The sequence below is a fragment of the Epargyreus clarus genome, unplaced genomic scaffold, assembly GCF_041222505.1.
Source record: "Epargyreus clarus isolate Ecla_fem2 unplaced genomic scaffold, WU_Ecla_fem_2.2 ptg000010l, whole genome shotgun sequence".
NCBI lineage: Eukaryota > Metazoa > Arthropoda > Insecta > Lepidoptera > Hesperiidae > Epargyreus > Epargyreus clarus.
In genome coordinates, this window is record NW_027332218.1 from 4,222,378 (window position 1) to 4,240,475 (window position 18,098).

The 18,098-nt window shown below is 35.7% G+C and overlaps 1 protein-coding gene across 1 annotated transcript in view; it reads right to left on the reverse strand.

Moving 5' to 3' along the window:
* LOC140745629 (uncharacterized) overlaps window positions 1–14,224 on the reverse strand; it is a 125,734-nt gene extending 111,510 nt beyond the window's left edge. The window contains exon 1 of the mRNA XM_073077565.1: window positions 14,105–14,224. The gene's annotated coding sequence lies outside the window, so the exon portion shown is untranslated. The remainder of the gene's footprint in view (window positions 1–14,104) is intronic.
* Between the last annotated feature and the right edge of the window lie 3,874 nt (window positions 14,225–18,098).

Genomic DNA, 18,098 nt, shown 5'->3' on the forward strand with positions numbered 1-18,098 from the left:
TCATAGAATGCCTAAGACAAGCAGAAGACCGAGCACTTTGGCGAAATTTGCAGCACACCTGCACAGTAGACGCCCAGAGCAGGCACGACCTTCAGTAATGAAGAAGCGACTCAGAAGAAGAGTTATTCTATGAATTAAGTCCGTACATTGTACGGTTAGTACTTAGTTTACATTGTTAAGAAATTGATTAATCGTTGCTAAGACATTTCAGTAACGTCTTTTCATTACAAGTTATTCATGAAAATGAGAAGTAATAATAAAAGAGACTCGTTAAAGAATTATTAATCACCAAGTTAAATTAATATTCTAGCGCTTTTGTTCTAGAATTAGAGGGCTTAGGAACCCATTGCCGAGGGTAATGTGTTTTGGCATACCCTCTAAACCAAACGGCGGATTTTAAAATAAGAGATGTCGTTGGATTCTAAATGGTGGAATAATATAAGCTACTAGCTGACCCGGCAAATGTTGTGTTGCCATATAAATAAAAAAAAGTTAAGGGTGAAAAATCCATATCACTTAGGAGTATGAAAAATAGATAGTAGCCGACTCTCAGACCTACTGAATATGCATATAAAATTTGGTGAAAATCGGTAAAGCCGTTTCGGAGGAGTACCGTAACTAACATTGTGACACGAAATTTTATAAATAAAATGATTTTAAACAGTTGTTTTTTATAATAATTACTAGTTTATAAGATTTTATTTTTTTTACATAAAAGATTATAAGAGAGATACATCACAAAATAATTGCCATGATCACTAAAAATATCAACTCCTAGTGGCTCGGTTCAACAGCAAAAATCGACTTACCTCTCTAAAAATAAGTAGCTAGAAAAAAACGAAAATGCACAGTTTAATGTTGAATTTAAACAACCGTCCACTGCACAATTACGGTAACTTTTTTTGTTGCTCAATTTCTTGTACAAAACAATTCCAAACGCGTGCTCAATTACTTTCTAATTACGATTTTTATTAAAAATCTAACATATTCCCATAGATTAGTAAAGATTACTCGCTCCTAACAAGAAAATGTAACCTTTTGACAATTGTCACTGTGAATTATTTTTGTGTTTGAAAAATATTTAAAAATGTAGTTTTTAGATTGTTTACGAATAAAACGATATTTCTTTGCACTTTTTCTTCGATTTCGTATCTTAACTGCGCATGTCGGCATTATTCCACGTAAATTACACCATGACAGCCATTAAAAGGCTGACAGAATTGTCAGCTGTTTAAGTCATTTAATGGCTTCCTTCAATTACAACGCAGTGAGATATCTATACTTATCAATGCATATTCCATACAAATTTCTTATTTAATGAAATAATAAACATGAATCATTTTATTATATGAAATGTAAGCAAAACAAAAATATTTCCTTCCTAATGAGGTAAAAATGGCGGGCAAATTAACGTATGAACATAAATCTGAATTTCTGTTCTTTCGTGTAAATATTTAACTTATGAAGTCCATGATCGGGCCACATGAATTGTACAAATAAACCATTGAAAATTGTAATTTTATCAAAAGTATTTTCCGTTCTAATATGTAATATTTTATTAATATAATAATAATTTCCACAATGCTACAGTTAAATGAACCTTTAGTATTCTTGAATCGATTAACGAAAAAATCGATATTTTTCGATTTGGCTTTTGAGTATGTATTCTCAATACAATCAAACGACAGAAAGAAGGGCGCAGCTACAATATTATTGTGTATTTACCAGCCACACTCGTAAGGACCACACAATCATGATTTTAAGGACGCAATATCGATTTACTGAATCGATTCATTGCTAAAGATCGATTTAAATAATCGATTATTCGATTAATCGATCAAAAATCTCCATCACTGCCTTTAGTATGAGATTTTGATGATTTTTTTTTATAACATACAAGTAGTTAACGATATGATAAGTGGCTACTGCCGCCTATGGACATAATCAATCTCAATGGGTAGTCAATCCCAGATAATATTAGATTATTACCTGAGGTTGGTAATAGAACAAATGCGTTGCTACTCTTAAGGGTCCGTTCACATAGACCGGCTCGGAGAGCATCGGCCCCCATTTTCTATTCACACGGACCGGATCGTATACGCTTGGAATTGGCCGGAGCGGAGCCGCCAACTATTTCACATAGACCGGCTAGTAAAGATCTGAAAGCGGATGCGCTTGCAATCGGAGCCGATCGGCTGCGCGAGTGACAATACGCCGGTCCGTCAGAGCCGGTCTGCTCCTCTTGTAATTTCACACGAAGCGCTTTCAAGCATTCTTAATGACAACAGAAGTGCACATGCAAAAGTAAACCTTAATACAATTAGGTACTCAAAACTCTGTTTCCAACGTGATGAAAATCTGCTCTCCTCTCCGAGCCGGTCTATGCGAATGGACCCTAAGGAGTAAGTTATAAGTTATTGTAAGTACGTATCTCAATTTCAAATTCAGGACCTATAAAGTAAGAAAATATTAAATAAAAAAATGAATATCAAATGCTTATCAAATATTATTCATAACATAAACACTGTCAATTACAACCTACCTTATTATGGAATATTGGAATGTGTTAAGAGCCTACAAAGCCTAATATGGGAACCTACCCTAAACCTTCCTTAATGAACTTAGCTTAGTAATTCCATTAATCTAGTTAGGCGCCTAATCTCATCAGTTAACAAACATATTACGTATCCTGAATTAACAATATTTGGAGCTAACAAGACTATTTCTTTACATAAAGAAACTAGCTGACACGGCAAACGTTGTGTTGCCATATACGAGTAAATAAAAAAATGCTAAGGGTGAACAATCCTTATCACTGAGAGGTATGAAAAATAGATAGTAGCCGATTCTTAGACCTACTGAATACGCATATAAAATTTAGTGAAAATCGGTAAAGCAGTTTCGGGGGAGTACGGTAACTAACATTGCGACACGAGAATTTTATATATAAGATTAGTCGTCAATCCATTATAATCCTACTGCTGAGCACTATCTTCTCAATGGGTCCATCGCGCTGACTAAGTGCAATGGGACGTCACACATCTTTAAAAACTTTGTTATTTTAGCGTTTTTATGTCAAATATAGTGAACCTAATGTTAACGAGCCAGTACGATTTATAATTCTTAGTCTAAGTTAGACTCAGTTACGAAACTACAGAGAATTGAAGATCCTGTAGTGGACCTACACACCGCTGAGGACCTAACTGTAAACCTAATGTCACTCTCATGCTCTTTTGAAAGTTTCCTTCGACACAAAAAGACAGCTACTAGGACTTAGTAATTTTTTTCCCTTTATTTATGGTTTATCGATTTTCATCGCCACTAATTGGTTTCAATTTACGTATTAATTGTTCATTATGGTCCGAACAGAATCCTTATAATTGGTTTGACCACGTGCTCTCGAAATTGGTAATTTATTGTGTCATAATTGTTTACATTAATTTTTGGATCGCTTTTTCATTTTTCAATATGAGCTCTTTTCTTTAGTTTGTCATTTATCATTACTATCATCCGATGATGAAATAATACTCTAAATACAATCTTTGATAAATCTGGCCGGGGATCAAACCCGATACTGAGTGTCCGAGTGATGACCACTCCATCACGCGGGTCCTACGGGTTTCACCCTCAATGAAACTAAAAAAGCTGTTTTAATTTTTTTTATATAATATAGGAGTAGCAGACGAGCATGTAGTCCACCTGATGGTAAGTGGCTACTGCCGCCCATGGGTATCTGTAATCAACCCTAGATAGGATTAGATATTCCTACCTGAGGTCGGCCACAGATACGCCACCACCCTAGAGGACTAAGCTGGAACGCCTCGGAAAAGTCTGTCTCCCTTACCACACCCTTCAAAACGGAACACAGCAGCGCCTAATACTGCTGTAATTAGGTAGAAATAGGTGTGGCGGTGGTGCCGCCGGAGTCGAACCACAAAGGGTTCTACCACCTTCAAAATATATTAAAAGGTACGTTTTCATTCTGAAAAATGTAATGAATTATTCAGGTCAAGTATAAAATAAATCCAAATATAACAGGAACATTAGCAGTAAAATTGTACTAACAACAGTCGTTACGTGATATTTGACGTATGAAATTCATACGGGCTTTCCACTAATTTCGGTATTTAACTTCGTTCATCCGATTCTGTTATAACATTTGCTTTAGAATTATTTTCATTCATGATATTACGTTTCATTAAAACTCGAATATTTTCTAAAATTTGGTATAGTCTGCGTAGTCCGCTCTGAATATAGAAATGAATAGCGTCGCCATAGCAAATTGTATAACTACACCTGCTCGTAACAACTTCTGAGCGGACTCGCAGTTTGGCGCGGACACTACTTGGGAGAAGTAAGACACGAGTGACAGTCGTCAACGGCTCGCGGCAACACTGCAACGGTTGGTCACGGTATTTTCAGATGTTGCCGCCCCCGCCGGCGACTATCGCAGACTTTCGCCGCCTATCGTCAGCGACCTGCTGGCAACCGTCGGAGGCGGTCTGTGATCGACCCTGAGGCGACATCAACCTCAAACAAAATAGATTTAGCAGTTGAGAGCTAAATACGACGACCCGCATGGCGGAGCGGCCACAATACCGGTCTGACACGCAAAGGGTCCCGGGTTCCCCGGCCAGATAGATATTTAAATGATGAATTTTCATTTCTGTTTCTGGGTCTGGGTGTTTGTGTATTTGTCTATGTGTGTGTCCATGGCACCCGCGACACAGGGAATCCTAGTGTGGGGCTGTAAGTGTAGAAAGCGTTTAAATCTACTCTGTTTGAAGTTGTTTACAAGTAGTCACTAGTCGCCAACGATCGCGGGCAACAAACTACGTTTGTCGTCGGTCATCAGCAACAGACGATCGACGGACGCCGGTGACGGCGGCGACGCATGTCATGTCATGTCAGGATAATGTCGCCCTTAAATAAGCTTACTGTCGCTAGTGTGTTACCACCTTTATAATCCATTTATTTTACATGGTCCAAAGCAAACTTGGATCATGTATTACAATAAATTGTACTGAATACCGCTGGGTATTAACTTGTACTCGTTTAATTAAGAGACACAATACATATACAAACACATTAATTAACTAATATTTATTTAGGCCTCTCATATTTTAAACCTTTTCATATTCACGTTAAAACCAGTCACGTGTAAAGCTTCGAATCAATATGTATTTTTAAAATCCGCTTCTTATGTAATGATGCTATCAAATGTTGAATAACTGGAACCCGTACGTCCCACGGGTGGGTGTGGGATTGTCTCTACAACTGAAGGACTGAACTAAATATTCAATGTACACAGGCCGTGCGAACACCTCTCGGACATTCGTGGAAGAAAGCAGAATCCGAATTGTGTCTGAAATCGAGAACTCTCTGGAGCGGGTCTCGGAATGGGGTCGTCTTAACCTTGTTGAGTTCAACCCCTCGAAGACACAAGTCTGCGCGTTTACCGCTAAAAAAACCCCATTCGTCATAGCGCCTAAGTTCCAAAGTACCCCGCTCACCATTGGTAAAAGTGTAGGGATACTGGGAGTCGACATCTCGTGCGACGTGCAGTATCGGAGTCATTTGGAAGTTAAAGCCAAGTTGGCTTCAAAGAAACTGGGCGTCCTAAACAGAGCCAAGCAGTACTTCACTGGGGGGCAACTCCTGCTGCTTTATAAAGCGCAAGTGAGGCCCCACATGGAGTACTGCTCGCATCTCTGGGCAGGGGCACCACAATACCAACTTAACCCACTTGACTCCGTACAGAAACGCGCGGTGCGAATCGTCGATGACCCAGCGATCTCTGATCGGTTAGAACCCTTAAGCCTTCGGAGGGACATAGGTTCCCTCTGCGTGTTCTACCGACTTTACAATGGTGAGTGTTCTGAGGAACTGTTTGATCTGGTGCCTACGTCGCCTTTACTTCATCGCACCACTCGCCGAAGGATGAAGTTCCATCCACATCAACTGGACCCGTGGCGGTCCTCCACGGTTCGGTTTAATAGATCATTTTTGCCGCGTACGTGCAAAATGTGGAATGAACTTCCTCCTGAGGTATTCCCTCAGGACTATGACATGGGGCTCTTCAAGAGGGGTGTAAAAAGAGCTCTCCTTCAAAGCCGGCGATGCATTGGCGACTCCTCTGGTGTTGCAAATGTCCATAGGCGACGGTGACTGCTTTCCATCAGGCAGCCCGTCTGCCTTATCGTTAGGTTACATATGAAAAAAAAAAAAAAAAACAAAATTATTATATATTCATCGGATGTCGTAAGTATTATTTTGTGATATAAGCTTTATGTCAGCCAAATTTCATGAAAAATCTTTAATTAGTTAAGAGTTTGAAGGCAGATCCCTCTGCAGTACCATCGGTCCGGCAGCACCAACGCCACTCCTATTTCTGCCTAATAACAGCAGTGTTAAACGCTGCTGTGTTCTGGTCCGAAGGGTGTGGTAAACAATACATACTTTTCCGAGGGATTCCAGCTTAGTCCTCGGTTCCAGATAGCCGACCTTAGAAATTTCTGCTTATCGGGGGTTGATTACAGATGTCTATGGACGACAGTAGCCACTTACCATCAGGTGGAATACCTGCTCGTCTGCTTCTACTATATTATAAAACTAGCTGACCCGGCAAACGTTGTACCGCCTCAAAATTTATTTATCAAATATATTTCATATGAAATATAGCTTATGTTACTCGTGGATAATGTAGCTTTCGAATGGTGAAAGAATTTTTAAAATCGGTCCAGTAGTTTTTGAGCCTATTCATTACAATCAAACAAACAAAGCTTTCCTCTTTATAATATTAGTATAGATAAGATCTATGAGTTCCTATTTATTAAAACGATTCCTGATAGTTTTAAGACAATACAAACAGTTAAATTAAACAAAACATAACCCTTCATTATAAGTACATAGATACCGAACATTCATACGGCTATAAATACATACGTTTCGAGTTACAAACATTAAATTTGGAAAGGGTTGCTACTCATTTGATCCCTTAATCCCTACTCGGTCGCACTCAGTACGCCTCCAAATTTAATGTGGTAAGCGAATATTTTACCATAATTGAATAATATAGCTATTTAAATCAATGTTTTGAAGGTCGATCCCTTAAAGGTCGAAGAGGTGCAGGTGGGCGCGCGAAGAAGAAGAAAAAAACATAAGTTCAGAAAGATATTTTTAGAGAAAATGATAGCCTCAGGACAATTAAGGTACTACAATTAAGGTTACAAATTTAATGTTTCTAAAAAGTCTCAAAAACGTAAAAGTAAATAAGTCTCCTAAAATATAAAAAATAGTGATAATTTTTATGGTATTGTTTTTGTTATTATTCTATAAATTTATTTTGTATTTTTATGTATTTCGTAAATTTTATTTTAATTAGTGATTTATTTAATGTTTTATTTTATGTAATTCATTATTTTTAGGTACTTAATTTTGAAATTAAACGATGCGGGATTTTGAATAGTTTCAGCGCCTTCGGATTCCGGCAAGTTAAATTTGCATTGCAACATTCCATTACAGACACTGGGACGGGTAGTATCTAGATATAAGCTTATATATATAATAAAAGTTTGCGTTTAAGTTTACTATTGTGATTCGACCAAGCACTACCGACTATTTCTGCGTAACAATAGCTGTAGGGTATGAAATGAGAGACAAACCACTCCGAAGCGCTTGAAGGTGGTAGAACCCTTTGTGGTTCGACTCCGGCGGCACCACCGCCAGACCTATTTCTACCTACCGAAGCGCTTGAAGGTGGTAGAACCCTTTGTGGTTCGACTCCGTCGGCACCACCGCCACACCTCTTTCTACCTACCGAAGCGCTTGAAGGTGGTAGAACCCTTTGTGGTTTGACTCCGGCGGCACCACCACCACACAGCTTAGTCCTCAGGGGTAGCGGCGCATCTGTTGCCGACCTCAGGTAGGAATATCTAATCCTATCTGGGGTTGATTCCAGATGTCCATGGGAGGCAGTAGCCACTTACCATCAGGTGGACTGCATGCTCGTCTGCTACTCTTATATTATAAAAAAAAAACTTACTCCTCAAAGGTAGCAACGCGCGACCGACCTCAGTAACGTAATCTTAAGGTAGTAGTAATGCAATCTTATTTGCAGTTTACTGCAGGCTCCCAAGAGCGGCCATTTACCACATCAAATCAAATCAAATAGTTTATTTGTTAATAGATATAGGTACTACATGGTGGTCTACATATTATTGACCATTCCATTATATATAGTCATATTATTATGACATACAAATATTCTAATAATTATTTATAATACAAAAGATCCGTGCTGCTTGCTCGTTTGCCACTTCTATGTTATAAAAATAATGATATATTAGAGTTGATCACACATGTTTATAGGCAGTAACAATTTACGATTAGGTTATTATAAAAAAACAACTTCTTAAAAATATCATCATCAACCCATTACTGTCCCACTGCTGGGCACGGGTCTCTTCTCCTAATGAGAAGGATTAGGCCATAGACCACCGCGCTGGCCAAGTGCGTATTGGTAGACTTCACATACCTTTGAGATTATTTTATTATTTTTTTTATACATCTCTCAGGTATGCTGGTTTCACTCACGATGTTTACCTTCACCGTTTAGCAAGTGATAATTAATTTCTAATACGCACATAACTTTGAAAGATCAGAGGTGCGTGCCTGGGATTTGAACCTCGGACCCCTCGATTGAGAGGCCGAGTTTCTTAACCACTAGGCTATCACTGCTTAAAAATATAAACTAACTCATTTCCAGTATGAAATCATACCAACTCATCGTAAAACCATACCACGAGCTTATCACTGCATATTATGTCATGTGTGAATGTCAAACATAATATTCTAGCAAATATCGTAGGAAGCACAATAATGAATAATCTTCATTCCACAAACACTAGTTTACGGAACTACTTATACGTGTTGTTTACACACGAGTACTTGGAGATATTTGAAGAGTTTCGTTTATACACAAATATTAAATTAATAATGTTTATGAATTGAAATTTTTGAACATTCTACCGATGTTGGATGATTGACGAAAATGTAATCTTAATTTCGTGTCAAATAGTCTATTGCTAAGAATTTCGGTTCAACGCTGAGAGTCCGGGTTCGAATCATAAGCATTTGTCTAGAAACTTGATTTATACTGCTATAATTCTTACGTTTCGGTGAAAGGTGGTAGTTGTGTTCGAAGATAGTAGATTATTCTGTGGTTCGTCTCCGGCGGCAATATTGTCACACCCAGTTTTATATAGAGTCGTTAACCGATATCCATGTTTGATGGTGATCACTCACCATTAGGTGTATTCACTACTTCAATTTTATCTTTAAAAATTCTTCATATAGTTCACTAAAAGAAACCCGTTCTTTTTGTAAATGGTTACAGAACATGAGTGGTACGAACCTTAACCGGACAATTGGAGCTAAATGACTGCAATTCTTTTTTATGTCCGCCTATCGGGTACAGATCTACACAATTGAGACCGTCCCAGTGAAATACAGTACCCAATTGCTCTGCGAATTGGTGAAGGAAGGGTCTTAGAAAATAAAATTGAAGTTTCAATGAACCATTATGGTGAAACGATATTTTCTGGGATTTTTATGGTTCCGTATGAAAAAACAGAATTCTTATAGGATCATCTGTCAGCCTATTTGCACCGAAACTAGTGGACAAATTGAGCTGAAATTTAGTACTCATATGCTTTTCCGTGACCTTAAGACGAATGTATAATATAAACAACTGATTTTAGAATTAATGATCGACTCTTAGGAGACGGAATAAAAAGATTTTCTCTCATAAGAGATATCAAATATGTTTTTGTTATAGTTATCCAAAAAATTACCCTTTCCTCCGAAATTACTGAAGCTGTAATTTTGAAAAGATGCTAGAGAAGATGCAGAAAATCCTTAGTTCTAACGTAAATTTCATAGAAAAACGTATAAGAAGTTTATGGTCTTAAAAGAAAACGGTAATCCCTCTATATTATCTATATATCAAACTTCAATTTTCAGTTGGTAAACACGTTTTAAATTTGGATCAGATTAAAAATAACGTAGTTACAACGTACGGAACACTCCGTGTAAGTTTAACTCGCACTTATCCATTTTTTTAAACATATCGTTCATATATAACACGTAAATGTAGACATTGTATTGATAGTCCTAAACATCACTTATTGCTAAGGGATCGCGATCATAAAGTTCTAATCAAGTTAGTCGTCAATCTTCATTTTTGATTGATGGCATAGTAAGGAGTGACCCATATAACTTCATTAGTATCGAACCAAAATAATAAGGAATGAATAAGCAGGAGATTATAGTGTAGGATATTAGATTTTTCTAAATCCACAGAATACTAAGTAGTATTTGTTAATAAAATATATATGTAGTTTTGTATGTAATTTGTCTATGAAACAAACCAGTGAAATGTTTAATAAAAAATAATCATATTCTACACAATATCTACATTTTTATATTAAAACAATAAAAAATCAAGAAAACAATAAGTATTTTTTTCTTTTTAGACATACCTTAATATTAATACTTCTGGAGTTAAACTTACTAAAGACAGATCAATCACACGACTCGGGATAATGGCTTCGACCAAATCTACTGATATCAGCTGTTATCAACTCATCATGCCCTTCGACACTTCATCTGGGCACTGGGTCATCTCTACGCCATAATATATGACCCGTATATAATGAATTCTAGGGAGGATCATTTCCAATATATAACTTTACTAGCTGACGCGACGGCAAACGTTGTGTTGCCATATAAATAAAAAAATGTTAAGGGTAAACAACCCTTATCACTTAGGGGTATGAAAAATAGATAGTAGCTGATTCTCAGACCTACTGAATATGAATATAAAATTTGGTGAAAATCGGTGAAGCCGTTTCGGAGTAACTAACATTGTGACACGAGAATTTTATATTTAAGATAACTACCTAATACACACTAATTTTTACACAGGCTTCATTATTCCACAAAATTAAATGTGAATCAATCTTGCATATCTGAATTTTGATTCACTGTTATAATGCCCCATGATATGTAAGACCTCAAGCGAAATAACATGAACTTATCTGGTAGATATGAGTAGTACTTACTGTATCAAATTACTGTATCATATTATGTTCAACATTATGCTCATTAGAGCATAATACCGCCATTTGATACAGTATTCCTCACAACCAGTGTAAAGTATAATACGCCTCAATAATAAACAAAGTGAAGACTATTAACTTGTAAATCAATCTGTTTTAATTAAACTAGATAAATGTTACAAAAACAAAAGCCCGATTGCGTAAAAGTATAGCCTAACATACTGCCTCTTATTAGACGAATCCAATGAGACATTAATATCGTCATGTCTTTTGGATTGGTGGGCGTACTAAAAAAGTGACATACATACATACATTTATAATTAAATACATATATCTGCTCGAAAAACATTACCTTCCACATTCCGGTAAAAATATATAGTAATTTAATTATCCATAGTTTTTAACGTAACTCGTTAATAATTTCAATATTACTATCTATGCTCTTGTTTCTAAAATGTGACCTTTGTTTACTCACGTGCCTTAAACTTCCCTCTTACACCCCCAGGAAGTGGGTGGTTCCATTATTTGCTAGGAGTACACCGCTTTCCATTGAACTACTCTATATAGATATAATGGATTTATACAGAGCTGATACGATTAACTTGTATATTGTCAATTTTGGAAGGTGGTGGAATCCTATGTGGTTCGACTCCGGCGGCACCACTGCCACACCTATTTCTACCTAATAACAGCTGTGTTAAGCGCATCTGTGTTCCGGTTTAAAAGGTGTGGTAAGGGGTCTCCGTTATGCAGGAACGCCTGGGAACAACATGTCTATATATTTCAAGGCGTTCCAGGTTAGTCCTCAGGGGCAGAGGCGCATCTGTGGCCAACCTGGTAGGAATAGTTTATGCTACCTCGGGTTGATAACACATGTCCATTTGCGACATTAGCCACTTACCATCAGGTGGTCTGCATGCTTGTCTGCTACTCCTACATTATATAAAAATCATAATAACAATAATTGATAATTGTTTATTTGCATAGAATAAGGTTAACAAAAGGTCTTAAAGCTACAAATATTCTCTCATTTTGCCGTGTCGTCATATGCCGACACGGCAGAATGAGAGAATTATTGAGATTAATGAGAGATTATGATATCATAATAATCTGGGCAGCGCTTATGCAGACGAACTGCAAATAAATAGTCATAGTAATTTATGACCAGCCCTATATACAAGAAAGTTCTTATCGTTTCCTTAAATTTCATTCATAATTATATGTTTACTTTTATTTTTATAAAACATGTTATTTGTATATAGAAGTTTAATTAAATTATACATAGCGAGAAGGTTAAAACGTGGATTAAAACTTTCTGCATTTAATTTCCGTTACACTCTTCAGTCCAGACAATACGAGGAGGTGTTTTGGCTCTCGTAGACAGTAGACAGATAAATTCCGTGAACTTTATTTTTATATCTTAAAGACGAGTTTTGGTCGGAATCAACCTGATTTGAAATACTTTCTAATGCCCATGGACACTGTAACCCACTCCAGATACATAGTACCTACCTATACAATAATTTCCACCTGAAACCGATCACAGATGCGATGTACTCCTAACATTTAATATTTCGCTTCATGTTTTTTCCAATCGCTACGAAATTTCTTTATTTGATTATAAGATTATAGTTTACGACGATGAAAAGACGGAAAACTTTTGGACAAATCCAAAACTTTGTTGACGAGTCTTCAAAATAGACCGACGGATTTATTATGAAGACACGTCTTAATTGGGGACTTTATATACGTTTGTCCTATATGGTTTAATACCAAATTAAAAAAAAAAAATCAGTTTCTTCATCGGATCACAATCAAATTTTACAACGACGAAATAACGGGAACTTTAAAACAGATCCGAAACTTCAACGGATCTTCGGAATAAACCTCCAACAACTTACATACGAGAACGTACAAACTTACTCTTCCGCAACCCTCTAATTGTCTTTGCGGCTTCTATCTTGTACACGACAACTTAATAAATTTGTATTGTAAAATCACAATAGAGTACAGAAATTGTATTTGATACTGTTAAATGTTAATTGAATTTGCACCCTGAAATAGATTGACATTTTACAAATTAGTTTTTCTGTAGCTCATTAATGTTGTAAATTATTCCGAGAGAGACCGTGCCCAACAGTGGGACAGTAACGGGTTGACGGTTTGTCAGATTCTGTTGTCACCGAAAAATATTAGAACAGGTCATCGAACTTTGGGAGAGTAATGGGTTAACGAATAATCAGATTCTGTTGTCACCGAAAAATATTAGAATAGGTCATCGAACTATACTGTTAATTAATTGTGTTTATACATTCATGAAAGCATCTCTCCAAGATAGGAGTGAATAATAAAGATCAGTTAAAGAAATCTATGTACAAATAGATTTTTTGGTATATGGAGTTAATATGTACACTTAGTACTCAAATTACCAATTAAATAAACATAAACAATGAAAAGAACATCATAAAAATAAAGTTTCATAACGTGGATGTCGCTAAACTGTCACTACTAATACTAATAAATCTTAGAAACTAAATCGTGACAACAAATACTTTTAAATAGGTATCTAATATATATTTCTTACAACATATTTTTTATTTGAATAATAGCATATAATAAGAAAAATAAATTGGATGTAATTGAAAACTAATATATATTGTTCTTTTTAAGCTCTCTTTAGTAAATTGATTTCAAAGATATTATTGTTATTTTTTTACTAATTTACGATAATGAAAATTAGATTAAGTAAATCTAAAGAAAATTACACCTATAAGTACTCGAGTGGCAAGTTTAAGATTTAGCAGGATCCCTTTTAATTTCTCAGATCGGGTAAATATCGGGTAATTACTCTCTAGACATCAAGCTGGTAAATTAAAAATGTTTTGATTACGCGTTTCAAAAAGTCAAAACAACGCACATAGACGACCTATAAAACCCAACAAAAGTTCCAACTTTGTAAACATACAAAATCTTAGACAACTCACCGTATAATGCAACAACAATCCAAATTTTACAACATTCAAAAACAACACGAAACTCGACACTATTTCACGTAACTTCGATCGCGAACCACCGAGCGCACGTTATCTCCCGTACGCGGTCGAACTGATACTGGAATGAATTGACAGAGATCGACGGACAGATTGCAAAAACCAATGTACGCACAAATAAATACGGAACCGAATACCAAAGTTGCGGAGTTATTTACGTGTATATGTGGTGGTGTGTGGTTAAGGGTCTACGCTTACAACTTTTTAAGTAAAAGAGATTAGACGTAGGGTGTTAGAGCAGACATTCTTACGATTTTCTTACATAAACTTTTGCCTCATTTTAACACGGTTTGATTGACGTTTGATATATACTTCAGAACTTGTTACCAGGTAATAAGTTATGGATGACACTTCTTCTCCCTATATTTTTGATGCTAGTAGTACACTCAGTAGGTACTCGAAATCCCACCATATTTTTAGAGTTCCATTTCTTAAATTGATAACACAAGCTCATCGATAGCTATCAAATTAAATAAAGAATTATTGATTGACAAACAAAAGAAAAAAACTAAAAATGTGTTTCTCTTTGCCTATTTAGATACAAATTATTTGTGAAGAATTACGTTCCACAACGTGACATTATATTCGATTTCTCAGGAAATATAATTATATATTATAATTATCATATTCTATGTACTCATTAATAAGTACAATATGTCTACTAGTTGGTGTGGTAAATAAGACACTTTTCCGAGGCATTATACCTTAGTCCTCAAGTGCGCATCTGCGACTGACCTCGGGATGAATCTCTACTCAAGTAGATTACATGATGCCCACTTACCATCAGGTGGTGGTGTTCCTCTGCTACTCCTATATTATAAAGAAGAAATGTAACTATTCATAAGTATTTTACAGATATTCCTTTACAGAAAAAAAAATACCCAAAAAATTTCAAACAAAAACAGTATCTAGAATATTTTCGAAGTGATAGGTATGTGGCACGTAAGCAAATACGGCGATAAGATAGGATTTACTCAATTAATATATTAAGTAAATTAATATATCTGTGTGATAAGGAAGTTTAATATAAACCCTTTTATCTAGTCGAGTGGTAGATACGGTATAGAAGTGATTAGTCTGTTTTGTGCGTTGATTTTGGGTACTTTATTAAATTTGATTTTTGCTACTATCCCACTGCTGGGCACGGGTCTCCGAGTCATTCATGGTCTCATAGGTCTATAGTGTTATGGTGTTATCCTTCGCCGTTATAGCAAAAGATAATTAATTTCTAAGAGGTGTGTACATGGGTTTCGAACCTCGGACATACCGGTCAAGAGGCCGACTCCACCACTACAGACTATCACTGCTTGCCTGTACTGTCCTTACCATAAAACATCCCACAATTTTACGTTACGTTTACTAAATCCATTAACGAAACAATAAGTAAGTGCTCAAGTCGTTTTGTCGGCCTCACATGTTCGCAAAAAAGAGACACAAAACATGAAGCGCCATTTTGTCAATTTAGACATTTAATGTTACGTTACTATCGCTATAATTCTGATACAATCCGCTAGGAGCGCTGATTCTAATTTTTATGGGCCAATACGTAAAGAAATACGAAAACAGTCATATTTGTCAAAACGTAAGGACTCATGGTAAGGGTACTGTACATATTTGGTAGGTAAACAGTTTGCACTGTACTTTTAGTACATGGACGAATAACTATTTCTACAATACTCGTTGGGAAGTTACCTCGCCTTTTGCCATTAAACCAAATGATCATTAATTTCTAATTCTCATTTAACTTCCAAAAATCTATTTTTTACCTTAATTTTAATTTTAACCTTAAATATACAACTTGATAAAACCTATTAAATGCTCGCATTTTCACAATACTTGCCCTTTCAGTTATCGCTTGAGTGGTCTAAAAATAAACCTTATCATATCTTATACGATTTCCAATAGATCTTATTCGTCATGGCTGACTATTGTGATTGTTCACACTATATTGATTATGAGTATTTAACTATTTTTTTTTTACATTTTAGAAGTAGCAAAGTTGAAATTTAAAATGAAATAATAAAAATAATATTACAGTAACAGACGAACATGCAGTACACCCGATGGTAAGTGACTGCTATCGCCCATGGACATCTGTAATCAAACCCAGATAGGATTAGATATTCCTACCTGAGGTCGGTCACATATGAGCCGCTACCCCTGAGGACTAAGCTGGAACGCCTCGGAAAAGTCTGTCTCCCTTACCACACCCTTCAAACCGGAACCCAGCAGCGTTTAACACTGCTGTTATGAGGCAGTAATAGGTGTGGCGGTGGTGCCGTCGGAGTCGATCCACAAAGGGTACTACTACCTTCAAAACCATAAAGGTTTACAACCTTCAAAATGTTTTGATCAATGATATTCATGACCGATAGTGACTATTTTCTATCATATTTATTTACTTCTCATTAAAATGAATATGAATAAAAACATACATATGTTTTTGTAAAAAATGAAAAAAAAACTATTTCAGATAGCGCTTTCTAAATTTTGTATAAAATACCGACTTTATAAACAGCGATAGATTTACTCCATTCATGCTTAATGTCTTAAGACGGAAGTATTAAATCAATATGTCTACCTCTATCGATTTGCTAAACGTTCCGATAAGAAATTAAATGAATGGCTTACACTGATTATATTCAGATTATGTTTTAACATTTGGTATATTGATAAAGTATGAGAATCTAATAAATACCGAAATGGTACGTACTTTAGTGCTGTTAATTGTGTAGTGTCTACATCTTATCTTTTTCTAGGTATCGGCGTATTGTAAATACGAATACGTACTTCAATTTTATTTGTCTGCTTAATAATACGATAGTATTTTCTTGAGCGTTTAATATCGTGGTATGAAGGGTGAGGTAAGGGAGACATACTTTTCCGAGGCGTACCGACTTAGTCCTAAGGGGTAGTATCTGAGGCTGACCTCAGGTAAAGAATCTAATCTTATCTAAGATTAATTACAGATGTACATGAGCGGCAATAGCCAGTTCCCATTAGATGAATGCATTCTCGTTGGCTACCTCTATAAAAAAATAATACGCATATTGACAAATTTTCATATATTTTAGTATTGTTCCAGAGAAAAAAAAATATCTTTCTTAAAGGATTAGTTGACACTAATACAATTACATAATTATTTTGAAAATAATATGCATTACGCAACAATAATAATTAAATTTAAACTTAAACTGTACTGCATTTTACTTATTTACGTTTGCTATAAATAAAGTCCCTGTTTATTAATAGCACAAAAACCTTAACACAACGGTTACTTTGAGGTAGAAAAGTGTCACAATTTAACCGTTCTAACGTTGCAATATCAACCGAAGAGGGTTTTGACAGGTGCTGAAAAAGCGTTTTTATGTCGCTACGTTTATCTTGGTACGCTATCTATCTATTATATTTTCTATGTTATTATAAACTTTTATATTTATAGCGTGTTTTTAACACGCTTTTATTAGCTTGGGTTGTTTGTAGGTAGGTATGTATGTACGTAACAGTAACGGAATCTTTGAACCCGATTCCTATCCACTTTGAACGTTCAGGTTAATTCAAAATTTTAAAGAATTATCAAAAACCGATGACAATACACGATTTTAATAATTTTGTACCATTGTCCTTATTAACATCCTCAGGATTAACGATTTTCGAGGCGAGAGAAAGCGCCTTAGGGACAGTTCAGGCAAAGTTACTAGATTGATTTTTAGTTTTGAAAAATAATAATGTTTCTTCCCTATAACTCAAATGTACTGAAACATATCTATAATGTCATCTTGTAGAATGATTTTTAGGATTCCGTACTCAAAGGGTAAAAGAAAATTAACAAAAAATACAACCGACTTCTATGTCACTACAAAGTAAAAAATAATTGAAATAAATGTTGGTTTAGTACATATTTCTGAAGTCGGCGCTCAATATATTT